General features: G+C 43.2%; 12 non-coding genes across 12 annotated transcripts; all 12 read right to left on the reverse strand.

Moving 5' to 3' along the window:
* Window positions 1–4,944: 4,944 nt before the first annotated feature.
* On the reverse strand, window positions 4,945–5,026 carry trnal-aag (transfer RNA leucine (anticodon AAG)). The gene has a single exon. It is a non-coding gene; the product is annotated as a tRNA-Leu (tRNA).
* A 1,346-nt stretch (window positions 5,027–6,372) lies between these two features.
* trnal-uag (transfer RNA leucine (anticodon UAG)) lies at window positions 6,373–6,454 on the reverse strand. The gene has a single exon. It is a non-coding gene; the product is annotated as a tRNA-Leu (tRNA).
* A 203-nt stretch (window positions 6,455–6,657) lies between these two features.
* trnal-aag (transfer RNA leucine (anticodon AAG)) lies at window positions 6,658–6,739 on the reverse strand. Its single transcript has one exon. It is a non-coding gene; the product is annotated as a tRNA-Leu (tRNA).
* Window positions 6,740–8,512: 1,773 nt separating this feature from the next.
* On the reverse strand, window positions 8,513–8,594 carry trnal-uag (transfer RNA leucine (anticodon UAG)). The gene has a single exon. It is a non-coding gene; the product is annotated as a tRNA-Leu (tRNA).
* A 203-nt stretch (window positions 8,595–8,797) lies between these two features.
* trnal-aag (transfer RNA leucine (anticodon AAG)) lies at window positions 8,798–8,879 on the reverse strand. The gene has a single exon. It is a non-coding gene; the product is annotated as a tRNA-Leu (tRNA).
* Window positions 8,880–9,400: 521 nt separating this feature from the next.
* On the reverse strand, window positions 9,401–9,482 carry trnal-uag (transfer RNA leucine (anticodon UAG)). The gene has a single exon. It is a non-coding gene; the product is annotated as a tRNA-Leu (tRNA).
* A 203-nt stretch (window positions 9,483–9,685) lies between these two features.
* Window positions 9,686–9,767, reverse strand: trnal-aag (transfer RNA leucine (anticodon AAG)). Its single transcript has one exon. It is a non-coding gene; the product is annotated as a tRNA-Leu (tRNA).
* Window positions 9,768–10,642: 875 nt separating this feature from the next.
* Window positions 10,643–10,724, reverse strand: trnal-uag (transfer RNA leucine (anticodon UAG)). The gene has a single exon. It is a non-coding gene; the product is annotated as a tRNA-Leu (tRNA).
* Window positions 10,725–10,927: 203 nt separating this feature from the next.
* On the reverse strand, window positions 10,928–11,009 carry trnal-aag (transfer RNA leucine (anticodon AAG)). Its single transcript has one exon. It is a non-coding gene; the product is annotated as a tRNA-Leu (tRNA).
* A 2,670-nt stretch (window positions 11,010–13,679) lies between these two features.
* On the reverse strand, window positions 13,680–13,761 carry trnal-uag (transfer RNA leucine (anticodon UAG)). The gene has a single exon. It is a non-coding gene; the product is annotated as a tRNA-Leu (tRNA).
* A 203-nt stretch (window positions 13,762–13,964) lies between these two features.
* Window positions 13,965–14,046, reverse strand: trnal-aag (transfer RNA leucine (anticodon AAG)). The gene has a single exon. It is a non-coding gene; the product is annotated as a tRNA-Leu (tRNA).
* Window positions 14,047–20,934: 6,888 nt separating this feature from the next.
* On the reverse strand, window positions 20,935–21,016 carry trnal-uag (transfer RNA leucine (anticodon UAG)). Its single transcript has one exon. It is a non-coding gene; the product is annotated as a tRNA-Leu (tRNA).
* Window positions 21,017–21,897: the final 881 nt, after the last annotated feature.

The raw sequence follows: 21,897 nt of genomic DNA on the forward strand, positions 1-21,897 counted from the left end.
TAAAAGCCACCAGCAAAATGACATGGCAAAATAGGCAAGCCCTGAATTGGTTATTGGCAGATAAAGGAGGAGTATGTGTAATGTTTGGGACTGACTGCTGCACCTTTATTCCTAATAACACAGCCCCCGATGGAACTTTCACTAGGGCTATGAAGAAACTGAAGGCGCTAAGACAAGAGGCTGCTGAAAATGCGGGAAGGGACAGAAATATTGGATACTGGTTTGATTCTTTGTTTGGAGCCTGGAAAGAGTGGCTGATTAAGGTGGGGATAATAATAGTTGTGGTTGTTGTTGTTGCTCTTCTGCTGTTCTGTTGCGTTATACCTTTTCTCAGATCCATGTTGGCCACTGCAGCTGCTCAGTCAATGACCCGAGCCAAGCAGATGATCAATGTGTCGGTTAACCGAGACAGAGTTGACATTGGATGCAACTCAGGAGTCTATCCTATTGGACCAGGCCTGGATGAGTTAGATGAGTTCTAATGAAAAAAGGTAAAAGGACTGGGGGTACCTGTTAATTTTGTTATAAGGTTTTTGACTTTGTTTTTTGACAAGAGAGGGAGTTAGAAAACTCTGTCTTTCTTTTTTGGGGTAAAAATAGGAAGCTTGTTAGAACATGCATGGGTAGAGTAGGGAGTTAGTAAGATGGGCAGTTATGCATTTATTTTAAGGGCCCCCGTCCTGTATATCCTATACTTATAATCATGTTAAGATATGTTTTTATATAATCACACTGCTGTCACAAATTTTAATGCAAGACTGAAGGGAAATAGAAGGTTTAAAACAGAACATTACCCGTGATATGAGGTGATGTAATTGTATGCAAAAGAAATGAGAGTGTTTTTGTTATTTTTAGATCACTTTATCCACCTTTTTACATATATGGGCATATTACAGTAACAAAACGTAGAAGCCTTGACATTGTGTGCATTTAGACTACTGGAACTGTTGTATATAAGATGTAAAAGAGGAATTATTTGCAAGCGCGGTCATCTACTGTTGTTTCAACAAAGGGCAGACTCAACTGGTGGTTTAAAAACCCACTGTCTGCTCCAACACCAGATAGCGCCCTAGGCACTGCCAGGGCACCTCTGGCAACGGTGTAGCAACCCAGATAGCGCCACGGGCCACCAGGAAGCGCCTGCATGGTTCCTCTGGCATCGTGGGACAATTGTAACTTCGAGACTATACACTGTATGATGAATACACTGAATGTTTGAAGCTGCTTTGTCCATATAGAGAATGATGGTTTGACAGGAAGGCGAGATCTTTTACTCCACTCCAGACAAATGGGGGTGGAGATGTTTGGTCTCACTCTTCCTCCAGGGTGTACCTCTGTGATAACAGGTCTATTGGTAGAATGACTGGATGGTCTAAATTGATCATATTGGTAGGATATGAAAGAGACCTGCTCATGGAGATACATCCTGGGAAAATTGAAGGTGGGACTGGAGTTAGTCCCAAAGCGGGGATGTGTTGGAGAATTCTGTTACCCCTCCTCTATCTGATCCTCAAGTCTGAATGCTGTAATGCTGAGCAACAGTAGGCCATAGGTAGGGTGACCAGACGTCCCGTTTTTCCCGGGACAGTCCCGTATTTCAACTCTAATTTTAGTGTCCCGACTTATTATGAAAAAATCATGTTTTGTCCCGTATTTCATCGTTAATATATATTTTAGGTTTTTTATTTTATTTTATTTTTTCCTGAGTGATAGCGCGAGTACTCTTCGAAATAGCCTAATAATAAAACTAACAAATCACCTCATATATTTTCCTCATAGAGAAAACATTTTTCCATCCAATAAGAGAAGGCAGAAGGACAATTCCATCCAATCACAATTCACTCAATCAACTTGCATTTAGTGAAGGCGGAATCCGACGTCACAGTTAAGTGTGTACGAGACGAGAGCAAACGGATAAGCTTGACTCAGGTGCAAAGATGTCAAAGAAGCATACATGTACATTTAATGAGGATCTTCAAAAAGAGTTTAAATTTCTCAAAAGAGAGTCACTATCAGAGGCAAGTAAATTAAGATGCGACATTTGCGGGGCTCACTTTTCCATTGCTCACGGAGGCCGAGCCGACATTACGCAGCATATGCACACAAAAAAGCACATGGACGCTGCTAAAAGTAAGTGTGCTACTCCAAGTGTCAGCAAATTTTTTGTGAAGCAAAGTTGCGAATCTGATAAAGTGCATGCAAGTGAAGGACTTTTTGCATACCATTCTGTTATTCATGGCCATAGTTTTCGGTCAGCTGACTGCACTGCAAAATTGATCAAGAAATTGTATGATCCGAAATTTTCTTCTGCTCGCACTAAATCTGAGGCTATAATATGCAACGTTCTTGGTCCTTTGTCAGAGGAAGAAGTTCAGCATGATTTGGACAAGTGCTCCTGTGTCACATTAACTGTGGATGCATCCAACCACAAAGACATTAAACTGTTTCCTGTGCTTGTGCGATACTTCAAGCCACTAGAGGGTGTAAAGGTCAAGATAATTGAATTTTCATCTCTGCCAGGTGAGACATCTGATTTGCAAACTGCCTACATTTCCCATGTCATTGAAAAACATGGCCTTGATCAGAAAATAGTTGCACTTTGTGCTGATAACACTAACACAAACTTTGGTGGTGTTAAAAGAGCTGGTAAAGGCAATATCTGGAGAAAGCTGCAAATGCAGCTAGGAAGGGATATTCTGGGCATTGGCTGTAATGCACACATCATCCACAATACCCTGCAAACAGCAGTGGATTGCTTACCAATTGATTTGGAGTGTTTTGCTGTGAAGGTATACAAATACTTTCATATCTATACAGTGCGCGTAAGGGAGCTCAAGGAGTTTTGTGACTTTGTACAGCTGGACTATCAAAAATTACTGCAGCATGGTAGCACATGTTTCCTCTCTCTTGGTCCAGCTCTTGAATGAATTCTACACCTTTTTGATGGTCTACGTGCATACTTTCTTTCTCAAGAAAAGTGGCCAAAGTTTCTAAAAGACACATTCAGCAGCCCTTGCACAAAACTTTGGCATGGATTTGCACTTAAGCAAACTGCAGCTTTCCATCGTGCACTGGCGACAGTAGAGCAAGAAAATATATCTGCCACAGAAGTGGCTTTGCACATTTATGATCTGAGAAATGTCTTGCTGGCCAGGCTGGAGGAATCATTCATTCCCTCTGACATCAAAACAGTTAGACACCCTTGTTGAAGCTGGTGACATAAAAGCTGATGATTTTTAGTGTGCAGTGAGAAGCTTTTACTCAGCATCAGTGGATTACCTTGACAATTGGAGCTGCTCACTGGAGAATACAAGAGAACTAGAGTGGGTCCTACTGAGAAGTGTTCCAGAATGGAGAGACATTCAGAGCAGCCTCAGCAAGTTCTACTCAAGAATACCTGCTCTCACATCAGTTGACGAAACCATGCTCTTTGATGAGTGGGCCTGTGCTAAAAACATTGTCACTTGTCACATCACTGAGTGGAACAAAAACAAGGTGGCTGTGTCTGATAGATGGACAGACGTGTTTAGTGAGATGGGTAGCAAGTCACTCAACTTTGGAGTCTTATCTTTGGCTGTGGAGTTTGTTTTATGCCTGCCTGGTACATATGCACCTGTGGAGCGTGTGTTCTCGTTAATGAATGCATCATGGACGGATGAAAAATCTCGACTGAGTGTAACAACAATGAAGGCAATGCTTTTCGTACGAATTAATTTCGGACTGGACTGCTCCGCATTTTATGATAAACTCTTAAAAGACAAGCGCACGCTGGCAAAAATTGGTTCCAGTGAAAAATACAAAACAGCAACAGTGAATGATGCTGTTGAACCATCTTGTTCCCACTGATCTGCAATTTTATGTAAGTTTACATTTATTTTTTTACATAGCTAACAATATTATTAAGTGTAAATACTTGTATGTGTGCAGTAGTTGTTGTAGGTCTGTGGGTTCTGTGTCTGTCCCGTATTCCACTCTGAGAAATCTGGTCACCCTAGCCATAGGGCAATGTAGAGTTGGAAAAGTACCTTTAATGCATAGATGACGTTGGTGCAAGGTACAGGAAAGTACTAAAAAACATATATGATGTAATATTTTTTTTAAAACTATACATGTGATACTCCGCCACTATTAGAAATAAGGCCTCGGAGCATGTGATCTTAATGGTGGCGTGATACCAAGGAGGAGCAATGTGTAAGAGATAACGGTACAAACACTAATTGGACACTGGCGATAAGAAAGATGTATAAAATCTATGTTTCAACCACTGTAAGATCAGATGATTCAGCTGACCATCTCACTTTGTTGAATTGCTCAATAAAGTTCTTCTTCTGAGACCTGGAACTTCGACTCTGAAAACTTTTTGAAGACTAACTCCTACTAGACTCTGAAAAACTACTGATCAGGACCAGAGACCAGCAATTAGCCACGACAGTAGCTGTCAGTTCACCAAAAACTCTCAGTCCTGCCGATCGACTGTCCTGCACAGAGCAGGATTGGGCACCCCTGTGTGCTATACATTATTATTATATTTAAATTCATTTTGGAAGTGTCATTATAATAATTGCAAGTTATTGTTGTCTCTGATTCAAGAGGATGCATATTTTCAGCTGCTTTTGCACCTTTTCAGAGCACACTTTAGGTGTCTGGCCCTCATTAAAACCTCTGCTGGCAGCAGTGGGATTCGAACCCACGCCCCCGAAGAGACTGTAGCCTAAATCCAGCGCCTTAGACGCCTCGGCCAAGCTTGTTTGGCCACTCTAGTGGGCCATTCTCTGGCCATTAAATTTCAGAAATAGAGAAATTGTTGGGTGTGGACCTTCATCGTCAGGCTCTGAAGCCCGCCGAGTTCGGCCAAGGAAAGCAAAATCTTGAGTTTTGAAGAGACTGGGAGCAAGCAGTGTCACTTCTCCAGTCTTTTCACAGGTGCCTTCTAAAATGCAGACTTGGCAGCGGTGGGATTTGAACCCACGCCCCCGAAGAGACTGGAACCTTAATCCAGCACCTTAGACCGCTCGGCCACGCTACCTTGTGAGAATGCCTTCCGTGGGCCATTTTCGCCAATTTTTTCTTTTAGTGTCTCACTTCTCCATAGTTAAATCAGTTGAAATTCTTCATGCCTTGAAGGAGCTCCTCGAAAGGTGGAAAGGCCTACTAAGTAGAGGGGGGATGCAGTTACACTCTTGGAGGCCCCCCTCCCTGCAGATTGCAATTCCATCTCTAATCAAACACAACTGAATTACCTAATCAAAGCCTAATCGAATTACCTAATCAAAGCTCGGCCACGCTACCTTGTGAGAATGCCTTCCGTGGGCCATTTTCGCCAATTTTTTCTTTTAGTGTCTCACTTCTCCATAGTTAAATCAGTTGAAATTCTTCATGCTTTGAAGGAGCTCCTCGACAGGTGGAAATGCCTACTAAGTAGAGGGGGGACGCAGTTACACTCTTGGAGGCCCCCCTCCCTGCAGATTGCAATTCCATCTCTAATCAAACACAACTGAATTACCTAATCAAAGCCTAATCAAATTACCTAATCAAAGCTCGGCCATGCTACCTTGTGAGAATGCCTTCCGTGGGCCATTTTCGCCAATTTTTTTTTTTTGTCTCACTTCTCCATAGTTAAATCAGTTGAAGTTCTTCATGCCTTGAAGGAGCTCCTCGACAGGTGGAAATGCCTACTAAGTAGAGGGGGGACGCAGTTACACTCTTGGAGGCCCCCCTCCCTGCAGATTGCAGTTCCATCTCTAATCAACACAACTGAATTACCTAATCAAAGCCTAATCGAATTACCTAATCAAAGCTCGGCCACGCTACCTTGTGAGAATGCCTTCCGTGGGCCATTTTCGCCAATTTTTTCTTTTTGTGTCTCACTTCTCCATAGTTAAATCAGTTGAAATTCTTCATGCCTTGAAGGAGCTCCTCGACAGGTGGAAATGCCTACTAAGTAGAGGGGGGACGCAGTTACACTCTTGGAGGCCCCCCTCCCTGCAGATTGCAATTCCATCTCTAATCAAACACAACTGAATTACCTGATCAAAGCCTTTGGGACATACTCCAAAATGGCAGCCAGATGTGTCGCAGTTAAACTCAAAATCAAGAGGTAGCTGTCAGTTCACCAAAAACTCTCAATGAGTCAAATTTGCAAACTCCATTGACAAGGGGTGCCCAGTCCTGCCGATGGACTGTCCTGCACAAAGCAGGATTGGGGACCCCTGTGTGCTATACATTATTATTATATTTAAATTCATTTTGGAAGTGTCATTATAATAATTGCAAGTTATTGTTGTCTCTGATTCAAGAGGGTGCATATTTTCAGCTGCTTTTGCACCTTTTCAGAGGACACTTTAGGTGTCTGGCCCTCATTAAAAGCTCTGCTGGCAGCAGTGGGAATTGAACCCACGCCCCCGAAAAGACTGGAGCCTAAATCCAGCGCCTTAGACCCCTCGGTCACGCTACCCCGGCTTGGCCACTCTAGTGGGCCATTTTCTGGCCATTAAATTTCAGAAATAGAGAAATTGTTGGGTGTGGACCTTCATCGTCAGGCTCTGAAGCCCGCCGAGTTCGGCCAAGGAAAGCAAAAACGACTGAGTTTTGAAGAGACTGGGAGCAAGCAGTGTCACTTCTCCAGTCTTTTCACAAGTGCCTTCTAAAATGCAGACTTGGCAGCGGTGGGATTTGAACCCACGCCCCCGAAGAGATTGGAGCCTTAATCCAGCGCCTTAGACCGCTCGGCCACGCTACCTTGTGAGAATGCCTTCCGTGGGCCATTTTCGGCTATTTTTTCTTTTAGTGTCTCACTTTTCCATAGTTAAATCAGTTGAAATTCTTCATACCTTGAAGGAGCTCCTCGACAGGTGGAAAGGCCTAATAAGTAGAGGGGGGACACAGTTACAATCTTGGAGGCCCCCCTCCCTGAAGATTGCAATACCATCTTTAATCAAACACAACTGAATTACCTAATCAAAGCCTTTGGGCCATACTCCAAAATGGCAGCCAGATGTTTCGCAGTTCAACTCAAAATCAAGAGGTAGCTGTCAGTTCACCAAAAACTCTCAATGAGTCAAATTTGCAAACTCCATTGACAAGGGGTGCCCAGTCCTGCAGATCGACTGTCCTGCACAAAGCAGGATTGGGGACCCCTGTGTGCTATACATTATTATTAGGGGCCAAGCCACAAAGGGGCTGAGCCACCTATTGTATCTGTTAGTTAGGGGCCACGCTACCTTGTGAGAATGCCTTCCGTGGGCCATTTTCGCCAATTTTTTCTTTTAGTGTCTCACTTCTCCATAGTTAAATCAGTTGAAATTCTTCATGCCTTGAAGGAGCTCCTCGAAAGGTGGAAAGGCCTACTAAGTAGAGGGGGGATGCAGTTACACTCTTGGAGGCCCCCCTCCCTGCAGATTGCAATTCCATCTCTAATCAAACACAACTGAATTACCTAATCAAAGCCTAATCGAATTACCTAATCAAAGCTCGGCCACGCTACCTTGTGAGAATGCCTTCCGTGGGCCATTTTCGCCAATTTTTTCTTTTAGTGTCTCACTTCTCCATAGTTAAATCAGTTGAAATTCTTCATGCTTTGAAGGAGCTCCTCGACAGGTGGAAATGCCTACTAAGTAGAGGGGGGACACAGTTACACTCTTGGAGGCCCCCCTCCCTGCAGATTGCAATTCCATCTCTAATCAAACACAACTGAATTACCTAATCAAAGCCTAATCGAATTACCTAATCAAAGCTCGGCCATGCTACCTTGTGAGAATGCCTTCCGTGGGCCATTTTCGCCAATTTTTTCTCCATAGTTAAATCAGTTGAAGTTCTTCATGCCTTGAAGGAGCTCCTCGACAGGTGGAAATGCCTACTAAGTAGAGGGGGGACGCAGTTACACTCTTGGAGGCCCCCCTCCCTGCAGATTGCAGTTCCATCTCTAATCAACACAACTGAATTACCTAATCAAAGCCTAATCGAATTACCTAATCAAAGCTCGGCCACGCTACATTGTGAGAATGCCTTCCGTGGGCCATTTTCGCCAATTTTTTCTTTTTGTGTCTCACTTCTCCATAGTTAAATCAGTTGAAATTCTTCATGCCTTGAAGGAGCTCCTCGACAGGTGGAAATGCCTACTAAGTAGAGGGGGGACGCAGTTACACTCTTGGAGGCCCCCCTCCCTGCAGATTGCAATTCCATCTCTAATCAAACACAACTGAATTACCTGATCAAAGCCTTTGGGACATACTCCAAAATGGCAGCCAGATGTGTCGCAGTTAAACTCAAAATCAAGAGGTAGGTGTCAGTTCACCAAAAACTCTCAGTCCTGCCGATCGACTGTCCTGCACAGAGCAGGATTGGGCACCCCTGTGTGCTATACATTATTATTATATTTAAATTCATTTTGGAAGTGTCATTATAATAATTGCAAGTTATTGTTGTCTCTGATTTTAGAGGGTGCATATTTTCAGCTGCTTTTGCACCTTTTCAGAACACACTTTAGGTGTCTGGCCCTCATTAAAACCTCTACTGGCAGCAGTGGGTTTTGAACCCACGCCCCCAAAGAGACTGGAGCCTAAATCCAGCGCCTTAGACCCCGCGGCCATGCCACCCCTGCTTGGTTACTCTAGTGGGCCATTTTCTGGCCATTAAATTTCAGAAATAGAGAAATTGTTGGGTGTGGACCTTCATCGTCAGGTTCTGAAGCCCGCCGAGTTCGGCCAAGGAAAGCAAAAACGGCTGAGTTTTGAAGAGACTGGGAGCAAGCAGTGTCACTTCTCCAGTCTTTTCACAATTGCCTTCTAAAATGAACACTTGGCAGCGGTGGGATTTGAACTCACGTCCCCGAAGAGACTGGAGCCTTAATCCAGCGCCTTAGAGCGCTCGGCCACGCTACCTTGTGAGAATGCCTTCTGTGGGCCATTTTCGCCAATTTTTTCTTTTAGTGTCTCACTTCTCCATAGTTAAATCAGTTGAAATTCTTCATGCTTTGAAGGAGCTCCTCGACAGGTGGAAAGGCCTTACTAAGTAGAGGGGGGATGCAGTTACACTCTTGGAGGCCCCCCTCCCTGCAGATTGCAATTCCATCTCTAATCAAACACAACTGAATTACCTAATCAAAGCATTTGGGCCATACTCCAAAATGGCAGCCAGATGTGTCGCCGTTAAAATCAAAATCAAGAGGTAGCTGTCAGTTCACCAACAACTCTCAGTCCCGCTGATCCACTGTCCTGCACAGAGCAGGATTGGGCACCCCTGTGTGCTATACATTATTATTATATTTAAATTCATTTTGGAAGTGTCATTATAATAATTGCAAGTTATTGTTGTCTCTGATTGAAGAGGATGCATATTTTCAGCTGCTTTCGCACCTTTTCAGAGGACACTTTAGGTGTCTGGCCCTCATTAAAACCTCTGCTGGCAGCGGTGGGATTCGAACCCACGCCCCCAAAGAGACTGGAGCCTAAATCCAGCGCCTTAGACCACTCGGCCACGCTACCCCGGCTTGGCTACTCTAGTGGGCCATTTTTTGGCCATTAAATTTCAGAAATAGAGAAATTGTTGGGTGTGGACCTTCATCGTCAGGCTCTGAAGCCCGCGGAGTTAGGCCAAGGAAAGCAAAAACGACTGAGTTTTGAAGAGACTGGGAGCAAGCAGTGTCACTTCTCCAGTCTTTTCACAATTGCCCTCTAAAATGCAGACTTGGCAGCGGTGGGATTTGAACCCACGCCCCCGAAGAGACTGGAGCCTTAATCCAGCGCCTTAGAGCGCTCGGCCACGCTACCTTGTGAGAATGCTTTCCGTGGGCCATTTTCGCTAATTTTTTCTTTTAGTGTCTCACTTCTCCATAGTTAAATCAGTTGAAATTCTTCATGCCTTGAAGGAGCTCCTCGAAAGGTGGAAATGCCTACTAAGTAGAGGGGGGACGCAGTTACACTCTTGGAGGCCCCCCTCCCTGCAGATTAAAATTCCATCTCTAATCAAACACAACTGAATTACCTGATCAAAGCCTTTGGGCCATACTCCAAAATGGCAGCCAGATGTGTCGCAGTTAAACTCAAAATCAAGAGGTAGCAGTCAGTTCACCAAAAACTCTCAGTCCTGCCGATCGACTGTCCTGCTATACATTATTATTATATTTAAATTCATTTTGGAAGTGTCATTATAATAATTGCAAGTTATTGTTGTCTCTGATTCAAGAGGGTGCATATTTTCAGCTGCTTTTGCACCTTTTCAGAGCACACTTTAGGTGTCTGGCCCTCATTAAAACCTCTGCTGGCAGCAGTGGGATTCGGACCCACGCCCCCGAAGAGACTGGATCCTGGAGCCTAAATCCAGCGCCTTAGACCCCTCGGCAACGCTACCCCGGCTTGGTTACTCCAAAATGGCAGCCCGATGTGTCGCAGTTAAACTCAAAATCAAGAGGTAGCTGTCAGTTCACCAACAACTCTCAGTCCTGCTGATCCACTGTCCTGCACAGAGCAGGATTGGGCACCCCTGTGTGCTATACATTATTATTATATTTAAATTCATTTTGGAAGTGTCATTATAATAATTGCAAGTTATTGTTGTCTCTGATTGAAGAGGATGCATATTTTCAGCTGCTTTTGCACCTTTTCAGAGCACACTTTAGGTGTCTGGCCCTCATTAAAACCTCTGCTGGCAGCAGTGGGAATTGAACCCACACCCCCAAAAAGACTGGAGCCTAAATCCAGCGCCTTAGACCCCTCGGTCATGCTACCCCGGCTTGGCCACTCTAGTGGGCCATTTTCTGGCCATTAAATTTCAGAAATAGAGAAATTGTTGGGTGTGGACCTTCATCGTCAGGCTCTGAAGCCCGCCGAGTTCGGCCAAGGAAAGCAAAAACGGCTGAGTTTTGAAGAGACTGGGAGCAAGCAGTGTCACTTCTCCAGTCTTTTCACAGGTGCCTTCTAAAATGCAGACTTGGCAGCGGTGGGATTTGAACCCACGCCCCCGAAGAGACTGGAGCCTTAATCCAGCGCCTTAGACCGCTCGGCCACGCTACCTTGTAAGAATGCTTTCTGTGGGCCATTTTCGCCAATTTTTTCTTTTAGTGGCTCACTTCTCCATAGTTAAATCAGTTGAAATTCTTCATGGCTTGAAGGAGCTCCTCGACAGGTGGAAATGCCTACTAAGTAGAGGGGGGACGCAGTTACACTCTTGCAGTGTTAATTTCGTTGACGAAAATAACGACGAAAATTATTCGTCAACGACATTTTTTCACAGACGAAAACGAGACGATAACTAAATAAAACCTAGTTTTGAATGACAAAGACTATGACGAAAATCTATTGACATTTTCGTCAACGAATAAAAACTAGACGAAAATGTTAGATAGTGACGATTTGGGAAGCGATCCGTCAGATGTCCTGCGTGTGTGGTAGATGCGCACATTTGTAGGCTACTGTAACGTGATCTACCCCGCGGTCATAAAACGTTAAAAAATGTGAACGTCTGGGAGAATGAGTAGAGTAGACATATAGATCTCTGAATAAGAGTGACGATGCAAAAAAGAGCTCTATTCGGTGCGGTTTTCTTTGCGCACACACCAACCCGAAGCGTGCAGTCATGCACAATACACCTACAGCGCGCGAGTAGGCTACTGAATTGAGCTCTCTTTCGTGTCTGAATGGAGAAATACACAACAGTATGTCTAAATGTCCTTTTTGGAGAGTATTCATGTAAACTATGCTGGTTATGTCTTAAACTGTGAGGGTGCTTCTCAATATCCCTCCTCACCTCCTCGCTCCTCTGTCCTCCATCCTATGACCCGGAAACCAATCAAGCACAGCCATCTAGAAGGACATTTCAATTCTCTAATTGCACCGCGAGGAGTCGAGGATCGAGAAGTGATGAGGCTTTCGGAGGAGTTATGAGCGAGGATACACAGGTGTATCCTATGCGGAAGTGTTTTATTGACTAAATGTGACGCACGTATACATTCTCCTCCCCCTTCACATCGGTCACTATCTTTTTAATTTATTTAATTTATAATTTATAATTTACCTTTGCAGTTTATATAAACCACACATATCACATATTTCAACAGGGTATCTTGCTTTATTATTATTCATTATGAATTTCTTAAATAAACAAACTTCAACAACATAAGGGCAGACCCTTTGAGCGCTGCTGATGACGCTGTGAAATGACGCTCGAGTGATCAAGTATTCCAATGTATAAAAAAAGCTTTCATTTCGATTCCTCCGTCCTCATTTTCTTTCCTTGCGTCCTTCCCTCACAACCTACAGGGGAGGAGATGAGGAGCTAGGAAAGGAAGCGAGGAAAGGAAACGAGGATGCATAAATAAGAAATGAGAAGCACCCTGAGTGTGTCGGATGTGCATCAGTGCAATTGTATCCGCATGTCATTGGACATGATCCGACGTCTTAAAGTGACAGTGGCAATAAACCTAATGCGGTCCGTGTCCTTAATTTTGATCAAGCAACAAAAGAAAAAGAGAAAAGCATTCACTGTTTGTTAATAGCTTTAATAAGGATTAATTATATTTAATTCATACAAATAAATATGTCTGCTTGAAAGAATAAAGAATGATGTGTAAGTAGTTATAAGGAATGAATATATCATTCATTGTAAAGAAGACTGTGTTGTACTTTAGGAAAAGTGGTTTTATTTCATTTTAAGATATTTTTTAAGTAACAGCAGTTAAATCTGTATCTGTATTGCATGTTCAAACTTAAAAATCATTCATATTAATAGGTTAATAGATGTTTTCTCCGGGAGTATATGGGTTTGGAAATTTTAGAGAAATTCTAAATTAATGCATTACAATTGAACTAAACCCATTATATTTTAGGCGACTAAATCTACTGTAGATTTAGTCGACTCAAATGTTATTGTATTTCGTCGACTAAAACTAGACTAAAACTAAAACAATTCAGATGACTAAAATATGACTAAAACTAAATGGCATTTTAGTCAAAAGACTAAGACTAAAACTAAATCAAAATTTGCTGACAAAATTAACACTGCACTCTTGGAGGCCCCCCTCCCTGCAGATTGCAATTTCATCTCTAATCAAACACAACTGAATTACCTAATCAAAGCCTAATCGAATTACCTAATCAAAGCTCGGCCACGCTACCTTGTGAGAATGCCTTCCGTGGGCCATTTTCGCCAATTTTTTCTTTTTGTGTCTCACTTCTCCATAGTTAAATCAGTTGAAATTCTTCATGCCTTGAAGGAGCTCCTCGACAATGTCAAATGCCGACAAATGCCTACTAAGTAGAGGGGGGACGCAGTTACACTCTTGGAGGCCCCCCTCCCTGCAGATTAAAATTCCATCTCTAATCAAACACAACTGAATTACCTGATCAAAGCCTTTGGGCCATACTCCAAAATGGCAGCCAGATGTGTCGCAGTTAAACTCAAAATCAAGAGGTAGCTGTCAGTTCACCAAAAACTCTCAATGAGTCAAATTTGCAAACTCCATTGACAAGGGGTGCCCAGTCCTGCCGATGGACTGTCCTGCACAAAGCAGGATTGGGGACCCCTGTGTGCTATACATTATTATTATATTTAAATTCATTTTGGAAGTGTCATTATAATAATTGCAAGTTATTGTTGTCTCTGATTCAAGAGGGTGCATATTTTCAGCTGCTTTTGCACCTTTTCAGAGGACACTTTAGGTGTCTGGCCCTCATTAAAAGCTCTGCTGGCAGCAGTGGGAATTGAACCCACGCCCCCGAAAAGACTGGAGCCTAAATCCAGCGCCTTAGACCCCTCGGTCACGCTACCCCGGCTTGGCCACTCTAGTGGGCCATTTTCTGGCCATTAAATTTCAGAAATAGAGAAATTGTTGGGTATGGACCTTCATCGTCAGGCTCTGAAGCCCGCCGAGTTCGGCCAAGGAAAGCAAAAACGGCTGAGTTTTGAAGAGACTGGGAGCAAGCAGTGTCACTTCTCCAGTCTTTTCACAAGTGCCTTCTAAAATGCAGACTTGGCAGCGGTGGGATTTGAACCCACGCCCCCGAAGAGACTGGAGCCTTAATCCAGCGCCTTAGACCGCTCGGCCACGCTACCTTGTGAGAATGCCTTCCGTGGGCCATTTTCGGCTATTTTTTCTTTTAGTGTCTCACTTTTCCATAGTTAAATCAGTTGAAATTCTTCATACCTTGAAGGAGCTCCTCGACAGGTGGAAAGGCCTAATAAGTAGAGGGGGGACACAGTTACAATCTTGGAGGCCCCCCTCCCTGAAGATTGCAATACCATCTTTAATCAAACACAACTGAATTACCTAATCAAAGCCTTTGGGCCATACTCCAAAATGGCAGCCAGATGTTTCGCAGTTCAACTCAAAATCAAGAGGTAGCTGTCAGTTCACCAAAAACTCTCAATGAGTCAAATTTGCAAACTCCATTGACAAGGGGTGCCCAGTCCTGCAGATCGACTGTCCTGCACAAAGCAGGATTGGGGACCCCTGTGTGCTATACATTATTATTAGGGGCCAAGCCACAAAGGGGCTGAGCCACCTATTGTATCTGTTAGTTAGGGGCCAAGCCCCGAAGGGCCTGAGCCACCTATTGTATCTGTTAGTTAGGGGCCAAGCCCGAAGGGCAAGGCACCTATTGTATCTGTTAGTTTTCTTATTATTTATTATTATTAGGGGCCAAGCCCGAAGGGCAAGGCACCTATTGTATCTGTTAGTTTTCTTCTTCTTCTTATTATTATTATTATTATTATTATTCCGCAAATGGAAGTCTATGGCAGCCCTATGAACCGTAAGTAGGAAAATGATGAAATTTGGCATCGTTATAGAGATGATCATGAAGAGTAATTGAGCCAAATTTTGAGTCTCTAGAACCAACTCTATAGCGCCACCACCAGTTCAAAAATGCAACATTGAAATGGTTATAACTTTTGAACGCTTTGATCTAGAGACATGAAACTTAGTCCACCTGATTCCACTCATCATGCTGATCACAACCAATACTGTACATTAAGACCCCGCCCATTACAGTAGTGGCCATTTTGAAAAGTAGAGTATTCAGTTTTTTCGCTACTCCTCCTTCAAATTTTGTCCAATTTTCTCCAAACGTGTGCTCAAATGATCTTCGGACTGAGCCGCATAAATGTACTGTTCCCGATTTTTTTTTTTTACTGGGAAAAAAAAGTTATGGTGTCGCAAACTTAACGAGGTCCACCCAAAATTGGCTAAGAGGCTGTATCTCGGCCAAAATTTGATCAATCGAAACGAAAATTGGTACATTTCATCGGAAGCATGTTCTGAGGTTTCATGCCAAAGTTGGGAATAGCGCCACCTATGGGTCATGAGATATGAAAAATAGCTATTTTGGCCAATAACTTTTGAACAGTTTGTCAGAAAATCATAAATGTGGTATCTATGGATTTCTTGTGTCATGTCGATTCTGTGGATATCAATTTTGCCAGGATTGGATGTACCACGTGTCCGCCATTTAGAATTTTGTCATAAATTGCAATATCTTTTAAATTATTTGACATATTAGCAAAGAATTTGGTAAGGATGATCGACAAAATGTCCTGAAGGGACATGCAAATTTTGAACACAGCGCCACCTAGTGTTCCTGAGATATACGTTTTTTTTGCAAAAACGCTTATAACTTTTGAAAACATTGTTCAAATTTTGATTACGTTATGTCATTATGTTACTTGGTTTATGCCGATTCAGACAATATCTCATTTGTCATTTTCCAACAATGTGACTTTCCGCCATATTGGAGCAAATGATACCTCTCACAAGCCAACTTAATAAATCATGTATCCAAACAACCCAGACCGCCTTCTGCATCTTTGCAAAAACACAACTTCCCAGTGGTGCAATGAGATGAGTGATATGCTTCTGACACAGAGATAGTGGGTTCGAGCCCCATATTATACAACTTCAGATGATTGTGGAGTTTTATGTAATTTGGAGCCAATTGCTGCAGTTCTACCTTCAACAACTTAAGTCTCTGTAAAATTAAGCAAACCACAGTGTATGAGTATAAAGCAAATGCTCAGTAAAGCAAGAGGCTATAACTTTGAAGATTGTTTAATCAAATCCAATGTGTAGCAATCGTTAAAACATGTGAATTGTGCAATGTTCAAAAGATTCCTAGTAAAATAATAGATTAAAAAGTTGGCCGAGATAACGTTTAAGTTGGCTTGTGAAAGTTTGGACCTGAAAGTTTGAAGAAGGTTGAAGTAGTTTGAAGTTTAAAGTAGTTTTCAGGATTGTAATTCCATTGAAATGGTGGTAGTGTTTTTTTTTTTTTTTTTTTTTTTAATGAATGGCAAATATTGATTTAAGTCATGTTTTCTAAAGCTATTGAAATTAGGTTAATTTTGTCCATTATGTTCTGAAATGCTACTGATTTATTTATATTTATGGCAAAGCTTTGTTAAATGTTGTTTCATGTCGTTTTTTTCTTCAATTTTATTAAAGCAAATGTGTCAATTCTTGGAATATGTGACCTTTATTGCATGGGCTTATCTTACATTTGGAAAGTTGCGTGCATTCTTCTAGCCATTCTTAACTAGGCACTAAGTTTAGTTTCACAAACCATACTGGGAAAAGCAAGTAGTGTAACCATAAGTGTCATTGTAAATAACTAAAGAAACGGTTAGTATTCTTTTCTATATAGATTTAAATATGCAACAATAGTGCTTTAAAATCACTTCTTAAAAGGCCCACTCTAATTTGCTTACTTTATCCAATGTGCTCAAAGGTATTTAAACTAAAAATAACTTATTTTTAATTCACATTTTTATCACCTCTCACAATATTGTTTCTAGGCAGCATTAAAAAAACATAATTGTACAAGACATTATCAAAGGTGACTGTCAAAGTAATGTACTTATAGCAAAAATATAGGTTACAGTTGCATATGGCAGTTAACCCATGTAATTCCAATTTCTTTTCCCTGAGATAACATGTATGAATTTATAAGGATATTAAACAATCTTTATCAATTACGTCAAAAAAATATATCAAAGTCCATACAAAAAACTTGATTATTCGTCAGGTCACAATTGTGACCATTAGCAGAACAAAGAGAGGCTAGTTATATGGTGTTAATGGATTTATAAACTGACAAACTTCTACAGTTTAAAGACCAGGTTCAATAATTGTTTTAAGCTTTAGTTAATAGTGTTGTATTACATTAAAGGCACACTATGCAAAATTTCCATTTGTGAAACAGTGACCCCAGGAGTCGCTGTGGAGTACTTGTATTTTTTCTGAGCATTAACTTCCACAGATTAATTGTTCACCACGAGACAAGTTATATGTGCTAACAAAGTTAATAGGGTCAATTTTGATTTCATGTCAACTTTAAAACAGAGTTGGCATCATCTCTTCACAGAAGTTAGCATCATCTGAAATCCTCATACAAGGCTGGATCCAAATTGGAGATGACATAATATCTAATATGCCCATGACAATTTAGAAACTGAAAACGTGCCCAGACCGCATGAGGTACTGTGGCAGGAAAAGATGCAGAAGTTGCATCTGTTCCAGGCATTGTGCCTAAGAATGGTCTCATCTGAAGCTGTCACATACAACATGCAGTGCTTTTATGTAAAATTCAGAGTTCTATGCTCTTCATTTTCTTCAAAATTCTTAATTTTGACTTGATTCTCTCTTGAAACTATTGAATTTTGTAGATGCGTGTCTGCCAAGTGGCACAACAAGATGAGTGACAGACACCTGGCCAAAAGAATTTCAATCAATCAGTTGAAATTCTTCATGCCTTGAAGGAGCTCCTCGACTGGTGGAAATGCCTACTAAGTAGAGGGGGGATGCAGTTACACTCTTGGAGGCCCCCCTCCCTGCAGATTGCAATTCCATCTCTAATCAAACACAACTGAATTACCTAATCAAAGCCTTTGGGCCATACTCCAAAATGGCAGCCAGATGTGTCGCAGTTAAACTCAAAATCAAGAGGTAGCTGTCAGTTCACCAAAAACTCTCAATGAGTCAAATTTGCAAACTCCATTGACAAGGGGTGCCCAGTCCTGCCGATCGACTGTCCTGCACAGAGCAGGATTGGGGACCCCTGTGTGCTATACATTATTATTATATTTAAATTCATTTTGGAAGTGTCATTATAATAATTGTAAGTTATTGTTGTCTCTGATTCAAGAGGGTGCATATTTTCAGCTGCTTTTGCACCTTTTCAGAGGACACTTTAGGTGTCTGGCCCTCATTAAAACCTGTGCTGGCAGCGGTGGGATTCAAACCCACGCCCCCAAAGAGACTCAGGCCTACATCCAGCGCCTTAGACCCCTCGGCCACGCTACCCCGGCTGGGCTACTCTAGTGGGCCATTTTCTCGCCATTAAATTTCAGAAATAGAGAAATTGTTGGGTGTGGACCTTCATCGTCAGGCTCTGAAGCCCGACGAGGTCGGCCAAGGAAAGCAAAAACGGATGCACTTACACTCTTGGAGGCCCCCCTCCCTGCAGATTGCAATTCCATCTCTAATCAAACACAACTGAATTACCTAATCAAAGCCTTTGGGCCATACTCCAAAATGGCAGCCAGATGTGGAGGCCATAGGGAGACGGAAAGTCGTAGGACCCCGAAACTCGGCGAGTGCCGTCGTCTCCCGTCCCCGAGTGGGGCCCCCGAGTTTGAGGGCCCTATCCGCTTTCTAAGCATTTCCTAACCCCCGTTTGCGATGAGTCCATTGATTGTGGATGGTGACTGGACAAAATTACAACGTATTAATTTTTTGTGATGTCCCACTGGCTCCTACAGACACCAAAATTGTATCTCGTTTAGAGGGGGACGAGACCTTTACTTTGAGACCACCCACGGCCCCGTGGGCCCCCGGGGGCCAGAGATGTAGATGAAAATACACATTTATCTAAGCAAAAACTGGACGGATCCGGCCGTGGAACCGTCTAGTTGAGCTGAAAAGAATGATAAAAAAATTATGAATTTTGGCCGTGTTTTCGCGGAGATATTAGCCGAAAACCATCGGGCACACTTCAAAATGGCGCTCGCTGATGACGTCACGATCTCGGGAACCCGAAACTCGGCGAGTGCCGTCGTCTCCCGTCCCCGAGTGGGGCCCCCGAGTTTGAGGGCCCTAGCCGCTTTCTAAGCGTTTCCTAACCCCCGTTTGCGATGAGTCCATTGATTGTGGATGGTGACTGGACAAAATTACAACGTATTAATTTTTTGTGATGTCCCACTGGCTCCTACAGACACCAAAATTGTATCTCGTTTAGAGGGGGACGAGACCTTTACTTTGAGACCACCCACGGCCCCGTGGGCCCCCGGGGGCCAGAGATGTAGATGAAAATACACATTTATCTAAGCAAAAACTGGACGGATCCGGCCGTGGAACCGTCTAGTTGAGCTGAAAAGAATGATAAAAAAATTATGAATTTTGGCCGTGTTTTCGCGGAGATATTAGCCGAAAACCATCGGGCACACTTCAAAATGGCGCTCGCTGATGACGTCACGATCTCGGGAACAAAATCGCTCATATCTCGGGAACGCGAAGACCCAGAGAGCTCAAATTCGGGTGATGAGGTCCCACGGGGGCCCTTACTCGAACCAGGGCGGTGGCGCGCCGCGGGGACGCCCCGTAGCGGATCGCCGTTCGCTGGGGCCCCCGACTTAATGGGTTCGTGGACGGTGGAATTATGGGATGGGACTTGGTGCTACGGACTCTGGGGGGCCCCCTGAGTGCAGTAAAATAGTTTTTATCAAGAAAAAAACTTTTCAAAAAATGACTATCACAGAAACTGTCAGATCCCACGTAGCATTTGTTCCATTGTAAAAAATAGTGGTTTCGCGGTCAGTGGAATTATGGGATGGGACTTGGTGCTACGGGCTCAGGGGAGGCCCCTGAGTGCAGTAAAATGGTTTTCATCATGACAGCAACTTTAATTCAAATGTCTATCAGAGAAACTGTCCCAATCCCCATTCAATCGATGGCAGGTGGGATTGTGTCCGATCGCAGCTTATTGAATGCGGGTTAGCATTTTACAAAAATAGTGGGTTATTGGACAAAAAGTGGCTTCGTGGACACGTGGTTTTTAAGCTGAGCTTTCGAGATATTTTGATGAAAACCATTTTACTGCACTCAGTGGGCCCCCCTGAGTCCGTGGCACCAAGAGCCACCCCAAAATTCCACCGTCCACGAACCCACTATTTTTTTCCATTGAAAAAATGCTACGTGGGATATCCATAGCTCTGGTCAGGAAGGGTCTAGAGTCTCCATTTTTGCCCTCAAGTTTAATTCTCTTCATCCTCTATCAGAATCCAGAGTTTCGAGAAGATCGGAGAAACCTTTTTTTCCGACCCGAAAAAACCCCTGTCGGTCACGGGACTTTTGGTAAATATAGTGGGTTATTGGACAAATAGTAGGTTCGTGGGGGGGGGGGGTCTGGTCACTCTAGTGGCCAATCGGACAAATAGTGGGTTAGTGGGACGGGGCACGTGTGGCGCCCCACCAAGGACGAAGGCAGAACTGCTTAGGGTGGCCTCGGGCTTCGGGGCACTCCCGTCGGGCCCCTGAGGGGTTCGGGGCACCCCGACCCCGCCCGCGTGGGTCGGGCGCCCGGGGAGGGTCGGCCCGCGGCGTCGGCCGACCCCCCAAAAATTTCGGGGGGTCGGCGCGCTCGTCCGCCAACCCACGTCCGAGCCCCATCGGCCCAAGGACTGAATGGACGCTTTTTATTTTTATGGACTACCTAGAGGTAGCTGTCAGTTCACCAAAAACTCTCAGTCCTGCCGATCGACTGTCCTGCACAGAGCAGGATTGGGCACCCCTGTGTGCTATACATTATTATTATATTTAAATTCATTTTGGAAGTGTCATTATAATAATTGCAAGTTATTGTTGTCTCTGATTTTAGAGGGTGCATATTTTCAGCTGCTTTTGCACCTTTTCAGAGCACACTTTAGGTGTCTGGCCCTCATTAAAACCTCTGCTGGCAGCAGTGGGATTTGAACCCACGCCCCCGAACAGACTGGAGCCTAAATCAAGCGCCTTAGACCCCTCGGCCATGCTACCCCGGCGTGGTTACTCTAGTGGGCCATTTTCTGCCCATTAAATTTCAGAAATAGAGAAATTGTTGGGTGTGGACCTTCATCGTCAGGCTCTGAAGCCCGCCGAGTTCGGCCAAGGAAAGCAAAAACGGCTGAGTTTTGAAGAGACTGGGAGCAAGCAGTGTCACTTCTCCAGTCTTTTCACAATTGCCTTCTAAAATGAATATTTGGCATCGGTGGGATTTGAACTCACGTCCCCGAAGAGACTGGAGCCTTAATCCAGCGCCTTAGAGCGCTCGGCCACGCTACCTTGTGAGAATGCCTTCTGTGGGCCATTTTCGCCAATTTTTTCTTTTAGTGTCTCATTTCTCCATAGTTAAATCAGTTGAAATTCTTCATGCTTTGAAGGAGCTCCTCGACAGGTGGAAAGGCCTACTAAGTAGAGGGGGGATGCAGTTACACTCTTGGAGGCCCCCCTCCCTGCAGATTGCAATTCCATCTCTAATCAAACACAACTGAATTACCTAATCAAAGCATTTGGGCCATACTCCAAAATGGCAGCCAGATGTGTCGCAGTTAAACTCAATGTATATAGTGATACAATGTATATAGTAGGTTAGCAGTTGCAAGTTAATGTAATGATTTATAAATTATAATTTATAGGCTAGTGTTGTTTAGTATTAATATTTTATAAATATATTAGCTATATTGTATTTTGCTATTATTATTGGAATTTTGTTAATATATTTGTCCTTGTAATTACATAAATAAATACAAAACTTTTCAGATATGTCATAAAATGTATTTATAATGATATATTTATTCGTCAAGTGATGTTATTGTTATTTTCCCTTCACTTTGTAGTTGCAACAGTTTGTTGTTAAGAATTATGTTGTAAAGGTCTGG

This window comes from Siphateles boraxobius, unplaced genomic scaffold (assembly GCF_051911475.1).
Source record: "Siphateles boraxobius isolate OS27281-9 unplaced genomic scaffold, OSU_SipBor_1 12, whole genome shotgun sequence".
Taxonomy (NCBI): Eukaryota; Metazoa; Chordata; class Actinopteri; order Cypriniformes; family Leuciscidae; genus Siphateles; species Siphateles boraxobius.